Source organism: Tursiops truncatus, chromosome X (assembly GCF_011762595.2).
Source record: "Tursiops truncatus isolate mTurTru1 chromosome X, mTurTru1.mat.Y, whole genome shotgun sequence".
Taxonomy (NCBI): Eukaryota; Metazoa; Chordata; class Mammalia; order Artiodactyla; family Delphinidae; genus Tursiops; species Tursiops truncatus.
In genome coordinates, this window is record NC_047055.1 from 2,975,729 (window position 1) to 2,992,418 (window position 16,690).

Consider the following 16,690-nt stretch of genomic DNA (forward strand, 5'->3'; position numbering starts at 1 on the left):
GTACAAATAGCTTCAATTTCCAGATCTTTAACGACTCGGCCTGAGTCATAACTTAGACCTGCCTCACAGCTGCCTGCAGTGAGGGCCCAAAAACCTCAAGCTTTATGCCTGATGAAGACATGTGTCCTCAGAATTAAACCTAAATCCTCAAAGCTCCAGACAGGGGCCTGATGAATAGGCTGAGTCTTGGGACTCCTTGGGAGAGAGAGAACATTGCTGAGCCTGAGCTGAAGGCCCAACTAAATGAGGCAGAGAAACCCTGGGTGGGCTTTGGGTCTGCTTGTTGCTTCTTGGAGAGCCTGCGGTGGTAGCATAAAGGTGGCACAGTTCAGATTGCCACATTAAAGGGGCCACAGCAAGCACAGCTGGGTCTCAACTTCCTGCTGAGGGTTTTGGGGCACTTGTTCTTTAAAGAGCAGTGGTATTTTTCAATGTCTATAGGCATCTAGGTGAATTACAAGACAGAAATCAAAGTAAACCATAAGAAAAATGTTTCTAGTCCCAGAGACCTGACTTCTGCTCTGCTACTGGGCAAAACTAAAATACCAAGAGACTCGGGTAATGTCCCTAGCAACTGCTCAGTAATAACTGAGAGACTGAAGAATGCATGCTCACTCCCACAAAGGCAGAATTAAATCCATCCTATTAGATGGCCTGTAGTATCCTCTATATGTTCAAAATCAAATTCATCTTCTTCCAAACTTTCTGCTCCAGTCTCCCTCATATCAGAGAATGACAACATTTAATCAGTTATTAAAGCTAGTAACTTCTGATTCCACTATGACTCCTCACTCATCCTCCTACTTTTCGTCTATCCCATCATCAGTTACTTTTGATTCTACCTCCCAAATCCCTCTCTAATATATCAGCTTCTCCCTTACTTCACCATTACCACCCTAGTCCAAGAAGACATTAACTCTGGATTAAACTATAGCATTATCCTCCCTAACTGTCCTTATTGCCTTACTCTTATTCCATAAAACCCATTCTCCCCTCAGGAGCCTGCGTGAAATTTCTAAAGCACACACTTATCACTCCCCTGCTTAACACACTTAATGGGCTCTGCAGGGTCCTGAAGTCCTAAGTTCTGGCCATGACCTACAAAACAGTCTTACACAGGGTTGCCTAAAAAAACATACCTTAAGGCGAAGTTTGCATCCTAAGATTTTATTTAGAATTTCAGTCACAGGACAGCAGGAGTGAAGGAAAAAGTAAACTGAGGTAAGAAAGGAGTGAAAGCAAATAGCAAGAGATAAATTATGGAGTTGGCCAGAGTTTCAAAAGAAATTTGGTTGGTTCTTCAGTCACATTGGACACCCATGGATAGGTGGAATGGAATGGAACCACCTTGCCTCAGAACAGTCCACCCTATCTCCCGTTGCTTATTGTTGAAAATCCAACTCAGAAGTTATTACGTCACTTGTAATTCCAAGTTGTGTTATCTGGTCCCTCAGGCATCTCTCACTTGTGGAAGACATTTCTCCAAAGAAGATATACAGATTGCCAACAAACACATGAAAGGATGCTCAACGTCATTAATCATTAGAGAAATGCAAATCAAAACTACAATGAGATATCATCTCACACCAGTCAGAATGGCCATCATCAAAAAATCCAGAAACAATAAATGCTGGAGAGGGTGTGGAGAAAAGGGAACACTCTTGCACTGCTGGTGGGAATGTGAATTCGTACAGCCACTATGGAGAACAGTATGGAGGTTCCTTAAAAAACTACAAATAGAACTACCATACGACCCAGCAATCCCACTACTGGGCATATACCCTGAGAAAATCATAATTCAAAAAGAGTCATGTACCAAAATGTTCACTGCAGCTCTATTTACAATAGCCCGGAGATGGAAACAACCTAAGTACCCATCATCGGATGAATGGATAAAGAAGATGTGGCACATATATACAATGGAATATTACTCAGCCATAAAAAGAAAGGAAATTGAGCTATTTGTAGTGAGGTGGATGGACCTAGAGTCTGTCATACAGAGTGAAGTAAGTCAGAAAGAGAAAAACAAATACCATATGCTAACACATATATATGGAATCTAAGGGAAAAAAAAAAGTCATGAAGAACCTAGGGGCAAGACAGGAATAAAGACACAGACGTAGACAATGGATTTGAGGACACGGGGAGGGGGAAGGGTAAGCTGGGATGAAGTGAGAGAGTGGCATGGACATATATACACTACCAAAGGTAAAATAGATAGCTAGTGGGAAGCAGCCGCATGGCACAGGGAGATCAGCTCGGTGCTTTGTGACCACCTGGAGGGGTGGGATAGGGAGTGTGGGTGGGAGGGAGACGCAAGAGGGAAGAGATATGGGAACATATGTATATGTATAACTGATTCACTTCGTTATAAAGCAGAAACTAACACACCATTGTAAAGCAATTATACTCCAATAAAGATGTAAAAAAAAAAAAAAAGAAAAAGAAACAGGTCAGTTTTCAAATCCAGACTTTGCTCCTTCTCCCTGGGTAAACTTTGGCAAAAATATAGTTTTTTTTTGAGGCCAGAAAATGACCTGATGCTGTCATTGTCTGGACTAGATGATATTCAAAGAGCATCCAAGTCTAAAACTCAGTAACTCTGCAACAAAGCTAAGGCCAATCACTTTAAAAGGATACTGGAAGACTTTCTGGAATTTAAGCAGCTTTGACTTTGTCTTCAGGGTACACTCTCAGCAGGCCAAGGCACAGTCACATTTTCATTTGTACAAGCCCACCCTGGCTGCCGCGTGGAAAGTAGACTAAAAGGGGAATCATGGAGGCAAGGAAACTGGTTCAGAGGCTGTTAGTTGCCCAGGTACGTGTTAATAGGGATTCATTTACTGGGGATGGGGAGGAAAGACAGACAGCCAGAATGGTGACTGCACCTGGAATGGTAAATGTGTTTCCCCCATTGACATGTATGAAGTCCCAGAACATCCCAATAGGCACTGAAGAATCAGACTGGGGTTCCAGGCTTCTTCCTTGCATCAGCATGCCAAGGAGTCAGCCAAAGATGATGGAGCAGGAACGCAAGCGGAAGTGACAGGCCTCCATCTGCAGGGCCCTGCATTACACTCTGAGGCTTTAATCATAATCAATTGATTCTAAATGGCTGCCAACCCATCTGTTCTGTTCAGGGCCACAAGATTCCAATACAAACCTGAAGGCTCTGCAGAGCCGATCTCTCCAGCATCGCTAGTACACTCAGGGGCAAATGAAAGAGAGGTGGGCTGACTCCAAGCAGCCTCAGGCTGGGGTGAAATTCAGGGAAACAGTGCAGAACCCTAAACATTTCTATAGACATGATGCTTTACAATTTATGGAGCAGGATCACATCTATTACCCTGAAGGTCTGTACAAGCACTTCTCCCACTCTACTTCAGGAGCTAGGGTTCCAGGCCTTGACTGGGTCCTGAGTTAGACTAGCACAAGTGGGCCTGCACTCTTCTATCTATGTGGAGTCTTCATTAGTAGGCACATTCTCGATTCTGGGCACTCAGGAGGCTCAACCTGCCCTCCAGGAATGCCTAACCAACCAGTAGGATAGATTTAATGCTGAAGATGCTTTTGTCCATCTCCACTTGAGTGCCTATGATTCCTGAGACCCCTTTCCCCAGGCATGACTCTGCCCTGTACCCTGGCACCACTGCTTCTCTCCTAGAGGCGCCTTCTCTGCTGCCAGGCCAGCCTGGATGCCCACAGGATGAGGTCTGTTTTTCTAGACACTTTAGTTGTCCCATGTATTACATCTTTTGACAATATTTGATAAAGACAGAAAAATAAGAGAACATTTTGGAGCATAATGGTGAAACAAACATGGATCCACTGACCACCCAGAATAAGAACAAGAACGTTCCCAACAGCATTGCAACCATCTGGGTATTCCTTCCCTAGCTCACCCCAACCTCCCTTCCCATAACAGTGACCATGGTTCCAAACTTTGGGTTTATCAGGCCCCTGTCTTTTATTTTCCAAGTTTTGAAATATATGTTATGCACCCCTACAGAATCTATTGTTTATTTTTACTTGACTACTTTCTAAAAATGGTATCATACTCAATATTATATGCCATATTCATAGAATAAAGGACAGAAACCACATGATCTTAGTAAATACCAGAAAAACTGTCGTTTGACAAAACCTAACATCCTTTCCTATTAAAAACATACAGCAAACTAGGAATATAAGGAAACTTCCTCAACCTGATAAAGGGTTCTATGAAAACAAAGAAAAACAACAGCTAATATCATACATAATACTGAAAAACTGAAAAATTTCCCCCTAAGATCAGGAACAAAATAAGGATATTCCCTCTCACCACTTCTATTCAACATTGGACTGGAAGTTCTAGACAGGCCAATTAGGAAAAAAATGAAATAAAAGGCATTCAGATTAAAAAAGAAGAAGTAAAACTATATTCTTATACACAGAAAATTCTAAAAACCACAAAAATACTATTTGAGCTAACAAATGTATTCAAAAAAATTGCAGGATACAAGATCAACAAGTACACAAACGTTAGTTGCATTTCTATACAATAGGAATGACCAACCCAAAAACAAAATTAAGAAAACAATAGCATCACAAAGAATTGAAAACTTAGAAATAAATTTAACAAAAGAAGGATAAAGGGCTTCCCTGGTGGCGCAGTGGTTGAGAGTCCACCTGCCGATGCAGGGGATGCGGGTTCATGCCCCGGTCCGGGAAGATCCCACATGCTGCGGAGCGGCTGGGCCCGTGAGCCATGGCCGCTGAGCCTGCGCGTCCGGAGCCTGTGCTCTGCAACGGGAGAGGCCACAACAGTGAGAGGCCTGCGTACCGCAAAAAAAAAAAAAAAAAAAAAGAAGGATAAAATTTAAGCTCTGAAAACTAGAAGACAGGCATCTAGGTGAGGGTAGTGTAGTTGAGATAAGTGCACAGGACTGAGATAAATTTTGACATTTTTTTCACCATTTTTGGCTGGTAAAATATGTATAACATAAAATTTGGTATTTTTTACTATTTTTAAGTATACAGTTCAGTGGCGTTAATTATATTTACAATGTTGCGAACACATTACCACTATTTCCAAAACTTTTTCATCACCCCAGACAGAAACTCCATGACCATTAAGCAACATTCTCCCATTCTTCCCTCATTCCAGCCCCTGGTAACCTCTAATCTAATTTCTATCTCTATGAATTTGTCTAGTGTAGGTACCTCATAGAAGTGAAATCATATAATATGTGTCCATTTTTGTCTATTTTACTTAGCATAATGTTTTCAAGATTTATTGTAGCATATGTAAGAAATTTCATTTATTTTTATGACCGAATAATTTTCCATTATATGTATATACCACATTTTACTTATCCATTCATCTGTTGATGGATGCTTGAGTTATTTACATGTTATGGCTACTGTGAATAGTCCTGTCATGAACATTGGATAAGTACAAGTAGCTGAGTTATTTTTTTTTCAGTTCTTTTGGATATATACATAGGAGTGGAATTTCTGGGTCACGTGGTAATTCTATAGTTAGCTTTTTGAGGAACTGCCAAAATGTTTTATATAGAGGCTGCGCCAAAAATAGATAAATTGCACTTCATTAAAATTAAAATAAAAGTTTATTTTAATTTTAATGAAGTGCAATTTATCTATTTTTGTTGTTGTTGTTGCTTGTGCTTTTTGTGTCACATCTAAGTATCCATTGCCAACTCTGAGATCATGAAGATTTACCCCCATGTTTTCTATTTAGCTCTTATATTTAGGTCATTGATCCATTTTGAGTTAATTTTTGTTCAAGGTGTGATATAGGGGATGGACCTAGAGACTGTCATACAGAGTGAAGTAAGGCAGAAAGAGAAAAACAAATATCGTATATTAACGCATATATGTGGAATCTGAAAAAAAATGGTATAGACAATCTTATTTACAAAGGAGTCCAAATTTATTCCTTTGCCCATGGAAATCCAGTTGCCTCTGTACCACCTGTTAAAGACACTATTCTTTCCCCCATTAAGTGAACTTGGCACCCTTGACAAAAATCAGTTGGCCATTGATGTGTGGGCTTAATTCTGGACCTCAGTTTTATTTCATTGGTCTGTATCTCTACCCTTATGCCAGTACCACACTATTTTGATTACTGCTGCTTTGCAGTAAGGTTTGAAATTGGGGAAGTGTAAGTCCTTCAATTTTGTTCTTCTTTTTCAAGATCGTTTTGACTATTTGGGACACCTTGTAATTCCAAATACGAAGTTGAGAGTCCAGCTTTTCTATTTCTTGAAAAAAAAAAGCTGCTGCAATTTTGATAAATATTGTGTTAGATCTGTAGGTCACTTTAAGAGTATTGACATCCCAACAATATTAAGTCTTCTTACCATTAAGATGGGATGTCTTTCTATTTATTTAGGTTTTCTTTAATTTCTTTTGACAATGTTTTGCATTTTCAGCATACAAGTATTTCTCCTCCTTGGTTAAATTACTTTATAGATGCTATTTTTCATGAGATTGTTTTCTTAATTTCCTTTTTGAATTGTTCAACACTGGTGTATAGAGACACAACAGGTTTCTGTGTGTTGATTTTGTACACTACAACTTTGCTGAATTTCTTTATTAGCTATAGTAGCTTTCTTATAGATTCTTTAACATTTTTACGTCAGCTGTGAATAGAAATAGTATTACTCCTTCCTTTCCAATTTGGATGCCTTTTATTTCTTTTTCTTGACTAATTTCCCTGGCTAGAACTTGAAAAAAGTTCTAAAGAAGTACTATTCGATAGTCAAGTAGTGATGTCAAGTTGACATCAGAGTTTAGAGGAGAGGTCAGTTTTGGAGATATGATTTTGGGAGCCATAAGCATACAGAAAATATTGAAAGCTGTAAGAACGGGTAAGATTACCAAGGGGTAGAGCATAGAGAGAGAAGGGAAGGGAAGGGAAGGGAAGGAAAGGGAAAGAGAGGCGAGGGGAGGGGATGGGAGAGGAGGGGAGGGGAGAGGCGAGAAGAAGTGCCATTTGTCTGATTACTACAGGCTTGTCAACATTCACAGCCTACCAGGTACCTCGATATCACACTGTTTTGTTTCTCTTACTAGTTTGTGACCTTAGGTGAGTTCACTTCACTTCTCTGACTCTGCTAGCTCATCTGTAAAATGGGAAAATAAAAATTGTTCCACCTTAGTTCCAAGGAATATGTTTAGCTTTCAGACAAAGACACAGCTTTACCAACCCCTTGGGATAGGAACAGAGGGTTCCTGGTGTTGCTACAGTCTTAGGAGAGCATGGCTCAGCAAGACTACAAATAGAGCAAACGGGACGTGGAATTCTCATTTACTGATCTGTCCTTGAAATACTGTGCCACCCTCCTACACACCCTAAAACCTGTCATTTGAAAGACAGACTACATCAGTCCAAACACATGGAGTAGGTACTTGAACGTCACAAAGGGCAGCATGTACCAGCATAAGTGGAACACTTCATCATTTGCAGTCAGAATCCTCAAAGAGCCACAGCTGTGAAGCCAGTGTGACTGCCTGAGAATGGAGCTACCACGCTGCTCTTTCCCCAATGAGCCATCAGGAAGTGGACCCTGGAGCCAGAAGTGGCAGGAGGTGGAATGTACTCAAGGCCAGTCTGGAAGAGTATCAGGTCCAGTGATCTGCAGAGATACTGACAAGGTCACTTTAACCATCACAACAGAATACCATTCCTCTTTCAGAAAAAGGCCAGGAATTTCTTTTTGTAGAGAAGTTACTCCAAGGCAGCTTGGATTTCTCTAAATGAACTCATACCTAGGCTCTGTACCATACTTCTTCAACAACTAGGGTCACTCACATCAAGACAAGGTAATTAAACCACATGCTTCAAGTGGCAAGCATGCTCATTGTCACCTGCTCTAGATCCCCAAAGGATCTAGATTGTTGATCAATACGATATTAGTGATGATAATGGGACAATACTACTTCTGACAATACCTCCTATTTTAAGCAGTCTACCTTGTTTCAGACATTTTGTGAATTATATCTCAAATTTTCAATGTAACCCTGTGAAGGAGGCACTATTATTATCTCCTTTTTAGAAATAAGGATACTAAGGATCAGAGAAGTGACTTTCCTAAGGTCCACATCTAGTGGCATAAGTGGGCCTTCGATCACCTGATTCCAGAATCTAGATTCCTTTCACTATTCCTCACTGCCTCCCCTCCCTCTTCCTCTGATCTGCTGGATCTTCCATCTCCCCAGGCCAAGTCCCTTCCTCCAAGCCTGTTTGTGCTATGAGAACAGAAGGAGAGAAATTAGGAATAAACTCCACCTCATTGCTGGGTATCCTGCAGTCCAAGGCCCAAGCCCAAGTGCCATGATAAGCTTCCAGATAGTGCCCAGTGACCTTGGGGCCATCCTTGGTGGAACTTGCAGCACACCTTGATATGGGTACTGGTGGTAGCTGAAACTCTGTGCCCTCTCTGAAATTCTGAGGATTTAAAACTGAATAAAAACCGTGTTTTGCAAAGGGTAGTCTTCATTAGAATGTTAGTCAGTCAATCCTCAATGCTTACGAAAGAAAGATCCTGAAATTGAAGAAGGCATCCCCTCTCTCCCTATAACAGTCCTGTCTTTCAATTGTTAATTGGAGAAGACAACATGTTACTAGCCTGGGAGCAGTGAGGCTCTAGCATCTGGGCAGTGCTCTGGCCAGCCCTGGGGAAACCATTAGTAAAATAGATCCTGACCTGGACTAAAGATGCTGAGGAGCCCTGCTGGGCTGGAAGGCTCTCATCTCCAACCTGTAGGGGCATGATGAGGCCTCTGAGATTCTACGATCCCCACTCCTCAGAGTGCTTAAGCCTCCTCCCTTCTCTCTGGGCTTGGGGTTGGAGAGGGTAAGAGTAATGTGATCTGTGGTCAAGAGACATGAAGTCAGAGGCTGGGGCAGGGCGTGTATTGGATCTCTCCTTCTGTATTAGTATTGATATCACCAGTACATGTGTCGAGCTCCTTTGAAAGACTGAGAGAGCCTTGCAACTCACTGATTACTCATTGCAGCACCAGAGTGCTCAGCACCAGGCCTGGCACAAAGTAAGATCCTCATAAATACTCATTGGCTTGAATGCTTTGAATAGAGTTTGGGGGCTGGCATACATTCTCCGTTCCCCACAGGACCACTGAGCTTTGGCTCAGAGGAAAAGGAAGTACTCACTCTTCCCAAGTTGGCTACCGGTTGCTGCCATTTCACTGACTGCAGTCCCCAGCATGTAGGCAAGGAGCCTGCCTGCTGTCTAAGTTTTCCAGACTGCTTTCTTGGTTGGTGGGCCTCAGACTCCACAGGCCCAGCACTGTTCCCCAAATCCAGGCAGGTGTGCCCCGTCACAAGGATTTGGGTCAGGGTCCCAGTGAAAGGCATCTGCAATTTGGGAAAATGGTCTCCAGGGAGTGAGGGATTGGGCAAGTGAGGGGAAGGGAAATAGTGAGGAGGAAGGGATCACAGGGGAAAGAGGCAAGAGAAGAAAGGATGGTTCTTTGAGATCTGAGAGCTGTGAAAATCAATTCAAGGCAAAGTGCCCAGCCCTGAGATTTTTCAACTTGATTTAGCTACAGAATTCTTACTCTGTGAATGGAGGGCTCAGAATGCAGAACAGATATAAGTGGAATGTGACGTTCAGCTCCCTGCCTGCTTGAGCTCCTTCTTCCTGCTCTTACCCTCCCCCACACAAGCCCCACCCTTGGCAGCCCCTAGGACTCCAGTTTAAGACTTTCTGACCCAGGTCAAGGTGGGAAAACTGAGGTTCAGAAAGGTGTAGAAATTTCCTCCCAGTCATCTCCACAAGGCAGAGACAAAAAGGGGCAAGAGGGTACTGTGGGTTCACAAGTATAATGCACTGAATCCTGGGAGGTCCTGACAGTGGCCTTGCTACTGTGGCTTAATGCAGGACTGCCCTGTACAGGATGAGCACCCCAGCCCCAGCCTCTATCCCAAAGGAGTACAGTTCAATTCAAAGATCAGTTGGACATGTACTGTGAGGATGTCCCAAGGCATTTCTTGAAGCCTGGGAGCCACATACAAGTCGGAAGCTCAGCAGGCTTGCTCAGGTTTGGGAAGAGTTTGTGTTTGACATTGTTTTCTTTTTCTTTTTTATTGAAGTATAGTTGATTTATAATGTTGTGTTAGTTTCAGGTGTCCAGCACAGTGACTCAGTTATATATATATAAAAATTTTTTCAGATTCTTTTCCCTTGTAGGTTATTACAAAATATTGAGTATAGTTCCCTGTGCTATACAGGAAGTTCTTATTGTTTATCTATTTTATACATAGTAGGTAATCAGCCATGTGAGGAGTTGGGAGAAGAGTTTTCCAGGCAAATAAAATATTATGTGCAAAGGCTGTAAGCAGGGAAAGAACTTCCCTTATCCAAGGCAAGAGTAACCAAATAGGGTGTATGCTTCACCAGCTCTGGGGCTCTGACCAAGGGGGAAGCATAGGCTGAGACAAACTGTCCACTTGGGATCCTGCAACCACTGTGAATCTCAGCACTCCAGCATGCGCCTCATTTCTCAACTCCTTCCCTTCTCTCTCACTGTAGGACAGAGGGCTTCAGCATTGCCCCCTCTCTCCTTTCTCAGGAAAGCCTTGCAGCACCAGCAACCAGCTGCTCCAGGCCTCCTATGAGCATCCCCATTCCTCTCTCTTGCTCCTCATCCTGGATGGAGCTGTGTGCTTTGGCCTTGCAGAGGGAGACTGAGCCTGCTAACAGAAAGTTTCAGAAGTGTGGGGTGAGAAGAAGCAGAAAGGACTTCCACGTATTGGGAAAGAGTCTCTATGTGCATCTGGATTTCCCTGTCCATTATGCACACTGTATCTACAGACAGAGCTGACACTACTCAGGAATGATATTGGACCCACCATGATGCATTCACTGTACTTGGAAACTCCCATGGTTGCTATGTCCATTGGCAGAAATCCAAGTCTGACTCCCAGAAGTTCATGAAATCAATAACGACATCCCTATACTGATGGCCACCAGAACACCAACTCATGGCAGGAAACAAGCACACTACACATTTTGACCCACCTAGGCATTCCTCCATACCACCATGTCTACTGTCCTTCTCCTTCCCCTCTCACCTATTCATCACCATGCAGTGTAAGGAGCACCAAGCCAACCATCCAGAAGCTAAAGCTGTATCCTTGGCTTTGCCCACTGACCAAGTGACTGGCTTGGTGACTGGGCAAGGCATTTCAACACATTCATTGAGTAACTGCTATGAGCCAAACACTAAGCTGGCATCTCCTGGCTTTTACTCTGTAAAATGAGAACAATATTACCCATCTTATTAGGCTGTCAATGATATTATATTAATACCAGTTTACACAGTGTTTGAATTTTCCCACCTACTCTGTAATGTAAGAATTTAAATGTTGTAAATTTCATTCTAAGCACTGCTTTAACTACATCATCCAGATTTTTTTTAAATCAGATGTATTGAGGAATAATTTACATAAAATGAATCCTTATTAGGTGTACAGTTTGACAATGTCTAACAAATTCGTATGTGCCCATAACACCACAAAAGTAAAGATATAGAACATTCCCATCATGCCAGAAAGTTCCCTCCTGCCCCTTTGGAATAAATGTGACCCACTCCAACCCTTGGCAACTATTTATCTCCTTTCTGTAACTATAAAGTAGTAGTTATTTCCCAGAATTTTACGCAAATGGAATCATAGAGTAAGTGCTCTTTTGTGTTTGACTTCTTTCACTTAGCATAACGTGGATTGATGCAGGTGTGGCTGTTATCAGTAGTTCATTCTTTTATATTGCTGACTAGCATCCTATATTACAGATTTGCCAAATTTTGTTTGTCCGCGCACCAGTTGATGGGCAGCTAATCACCTCCAATTTTGCTATTATAAATAATGCTTCTATTAACATTCACAAACAAGTTTTTGTGTAGACTTATGGTTTTATTTTTTCTTGAGTAAATACTTAGGACTGGAATTGCTGGCTCACATAATATGTATACAAATACACTAATCTTTAACAAATCTATTGACCTGTTGCTGGACATGTGAGTTGTTTCTAGTTTTCAGCTCTTGTGAATGAAGCTTCTATGAACATTCATGTGGACATATGTTTTGATTTCTCTTTGAGAAACATCTACAAGTAAAACTGCTGACTCACATGATAAATGTATGCTAAACATTATGAGAAAGTGGTAAATTCTTTTCCAAAGTGTCTGTACCATTTACATTTCCACTTGCAATGCATAAAAGTTCTAGTTGGTCCACATTCTCAACAGCACTTGGTGTGCCCGTCCTGGTGTCCTCAGTCTTTTTATTTTTGTTGTTGTTTTAATCATTTTTTTAGGTGTGTGGTAGTACCTTGTAATTTTAATTTGCATTTCCCTAATGACTGAGCATCTTTTCAAGAACTTACAGATTATTCATATATTTTATTTTGTGATGTGAGCTGTTTGAATCATTTACCCATTTATAATTGGATTGTTTTTCTTATTATTACTGAATTTTTATAGAGTTATTTATAGTCTCTGAATACAAGTCCTACATCAAATATATGTGCTGTGAACATCTCCTCCCACTCTATAGCTTGCCTTTTCATTTTCTAAATGATGTCTTTTGAAGAGCACATGGTTTTAATTTTGAAGAAGTCCAAATTATCAATTGTTTATGGCTTGTGGGTTTTGTGTCCTAATTAAGAAAATTGCGTATAACCCAAGGTCAAAAAGATTTTCTCCTAAGTTTCATAATTTCAGCTTTTATGTTAAAGTCTATGATCCATGTCACATTAATATTCATGACTGGCATGAGGTAAGGGCCAAGGTTACTTTTTTTCCATATCAGATATCCAGTTGTTCTGGCACCATTTGTTGAAAAAAATTATCCTTTCCCAACTCAGTTACCTTGGCACCTTTGTCAAAAATGATTAAAAAGAATGAAATAATGCCATTCGCAGCAACATGGATGGACCCAGGGGTTATCATACTAAGTGAAGTAAGTCAGACAGAGAAAGACAAATATCATATGATATCACTTATATGTGGGATCTAAAATATGACACAAATGAACTTATTTACTAAGTTCACAGACTTAGAGAACAAACTTAGAGTTACCAGGGGGAGGGTGGGAGGGAGGGATAATTAGGGAGTTTGGGATTGACATGTACACACTGCTGTATATAAAATAGATAACCAACAAGGACCTACTGTATAGCAGCAGGGAACTCTGCTCAGTGGTCTGTAATAGCCTAAATGGGAAAAGAATTTGAAAAAGAATAGATACATGTATATGTATAACTGAATTACTTTGCTGTACACCTGAAACTAACAGAACACTGTTAATCAACTATACCCCAATATAAAATAAAAATTAAAATAAATAAACAAATGGGAAAAATCAATATATCTATTTTTGGGCTCTCTATTGTAATATTGTGATTTATAATAAAAATTGTAATTTGGTCTTCTTTCCTATTCCTGGCACAAAACTCCTAAAACCCTTGGAATTTCCTAAGTGATAAAAGAAATAAAGGTGTCTTTTGTTATTCATAACAAACCCCTTTCAACACTGCTGAGTTTCCTTTGCTGTGCAGAAGCTTTTTAGTTTGATCTAGTCTCATTTGTATGTTTTTGCTTTTGTTTCCCTTGCCTAAGGAGACATACACAGAAAGATATTGCTAAGACTGATTTCCAAGAGTGTACTGTCTATTTTTCTTTTACAAGTTTTGTGGTTTCAGTCCTTACATTCATTCTTTAATCCACTTTGAGTTGATTTTGTGTGTAATGTGAGATAGTAGACTAATTTCTTTCATTTGCATGTGGTTGTTCAGTTTTCCCAACACCATTTATTGAATAGACTATTCTTTCTCCATTGTATTCTTTGTTGTAAGTTAACTGTCCATACATGTATGGGCTTATTACTGGGCTCTCAACTCTGTTCCATTAATCAATGTTTCTGTTTTTCTGCCAGTATCATGCTGTTTTGATTATGACAGCTTTGTAATATAATTTGAAATCAGGGAGTGTGATACCTCCAGCTTTGTTCTTTTTTCTTGAGATTACTTTGGCTATTAAGGGTCTTTAATAGTTTCATATAAATTTGAGAAATTTTTGTTCTATTTCTGTGAAAAATGTCATTGTGATTTTGATAAGGATTGCATAGAATCTGTAGATTACTTTAGGTAATAAATGTATTTTAACAATGTTAGTTCTTCTAACACATGAGAACTGAATATCTTTCCATTTCTTTGTGTCTTCTTTAATTTCTTTTAGCAATATTTTATAGTTTTAGAGTACAGGTCTTTTGTCTCCTTGTTTAAATCTATTACTAGGGATTTTATTCTTTTGATATGATCATAAATGGAATTGTTTTCTTAATTTCTCCTCCTGCTATTTCACTGTTAGTGTATGCAAATGCAACAGATATTGCTTTTGAAACCTGCAACTTTAAAGTATTCTTTTATTATTTCTAATAGCTTTTTGGTGGAAGCTTTAGGGTTTTCTGTATATAAAAATTATGTCATCCACAAATAGTGCCAGTTTTACTTCTTTCTTTCCAATTTGGATGCCTTTTATTTCTTTTTCTTGCCTAGTTGCTCCGAGTAGGTGTATGTTCTTTATAGATTCTAATTAACAGAGTGAGGAAGTTCCCTTCTATTCATAGTTACCTGAGAGGTTATTTTGTTTATTGTTAAACATGACTGGGTTTTAAACTGTATCAAATTAATTTCCTGCATCCATTTATATGATCATATTTTGTTTACTCCAGTAATATGGTGAATTACATGGATTGATATTCAAATATTAAGCCAACTTTGTATTCCCAGATGAATTCCACTTGGTCTTGATATATCATCTTTTTAAATATATTGCTATATTTGACTTAATATTTTGTTAAGCATTTTTGAATCTATGTTCATGAGAGATATTGGTCTATAGTTTTGCTTTCTTATAATGTTTTCACTTACAGAATCAGGTTAATACTGAGTTCATAAAAAGTTTTGGGAAGTGTTTCCTCTTCCATTATTTTCTGGGAGTTGAAATAGCATTTGCCTTTCTTCCTTGAATATTTGATAGCATTCATTAACAAAACATCTGAGCTAGGAGTTTTCATAGTGGGAAGGCTTTAAATTATGAATTTAATTAATTTAATTAACATAAGGTTATGCATATTTTCTTCTGCCTTTTGTTCCATTTTTGCAATGTGTCTCTGTCAAAGATTTTGTCGAACTTGTTGAATTTATTGGCATAAAGTTGTTCATAACATTCTCTTATTATCCTTTTAATATTTGGAGAATCTGTAGTAGTCACCTTTTTCATTCTGATATTGCTAATTGAGGTCTTATCTCATTTTTCTTGATTAGTATAGCTAGAGGTTCCTCAATTTTATTAATCTTTTAAAATCATCATTTAGCTTAATTAATTTTTTTCTGTTTTGTGTTCATTTTCTAAGTTATTGATTTTCACTATCTGTAGTATTTCCCTATGTATATATACTATACACACACACACACAAAATCTGGGTTTAATACACTCTCCTCTTCCCCTCCTCCTCCTCTTCATCATTCCTCTTCTTTTCTTGAAGTAAAAGCTAAAACATAGATTTTAGACCATTTGTCTTTGCTAATATAAGTATTTGAAGCTATGGATTTCCCTGTCAGCACTTCTTTAGCACATCCCACAATTTTGATATGCTGTATTTTTGTTATCATTTAATCCAAAATACTTTACAATTTCTTATGTAATTTCTTTATTGTCACATGGATTACTTGGAAGTGGTTGTTAATTTCCAAATAGTTAAGGATTTTTAAGATCTCTTTTAGTTCTTGATTTTTAGTTTAATTCCATTGTGGTCAGAGGACACACTCTGAAATTATGGTCTTTCTTAGCAAACATACAAAGTGTACTTGAGAAAAGTGTACATTCTACAATTGTTGCTGGCTGTATGCTAGATGCATACACATTAAGGATTATTGTGTCTTCTTGATTAATTGACAATGTTATTGTTGTGACTATCCTTCTTTCTATGGAAATTCTTCTTATATTTAAACCTACTTTGTCTGACAGCAATATAGCCACACCAGCTTTATGTTTAGCAGTTGCATGGTTTATTTCTTCTGCCCTATTACATTCAACCAATCTGTGTCTTTACATTTAAACTGCATTTCTTGTAAATAGCCTAAAATTGGGTCTTTGATTTTTCATGCATTCTTATAATTTCTTACTTTTATGGGGAATTTTTCAACTATTTACATTCAGAACATTATTGATATGATTGTTTAAGTATACCATATTGTTATCTCCTTTCTATTTCTCCCATCTGTTCTTTCTTCCCCTAAACCTTCTTTCCTGCTTTTTTATGTTTTTTTTTTTTAACATTCCATGACATCTCCACTATTGGCCTCTTTTTCCAACCCTTTATTGTGAATTTTTAAAAACTTGCAGTAAAGTAGAAATAATTTAACAATGAACACACAGGTTACCATCACCTAGTTTCTACCATTATGATTTTACTATATTTGCACATACCTATCACATACCTATCCATCCCTCAATCCATTAGTTAATCCAGGTTTTTTGGGGGAGGCACAATGCAAAATTAATTACAGACATCAGTACACTTCCCACAAAATACTTCAGCAGCCATATCACATAAAATAAAAAGTTCAGAGTTTTTTATTTTTATATAAATGTATAT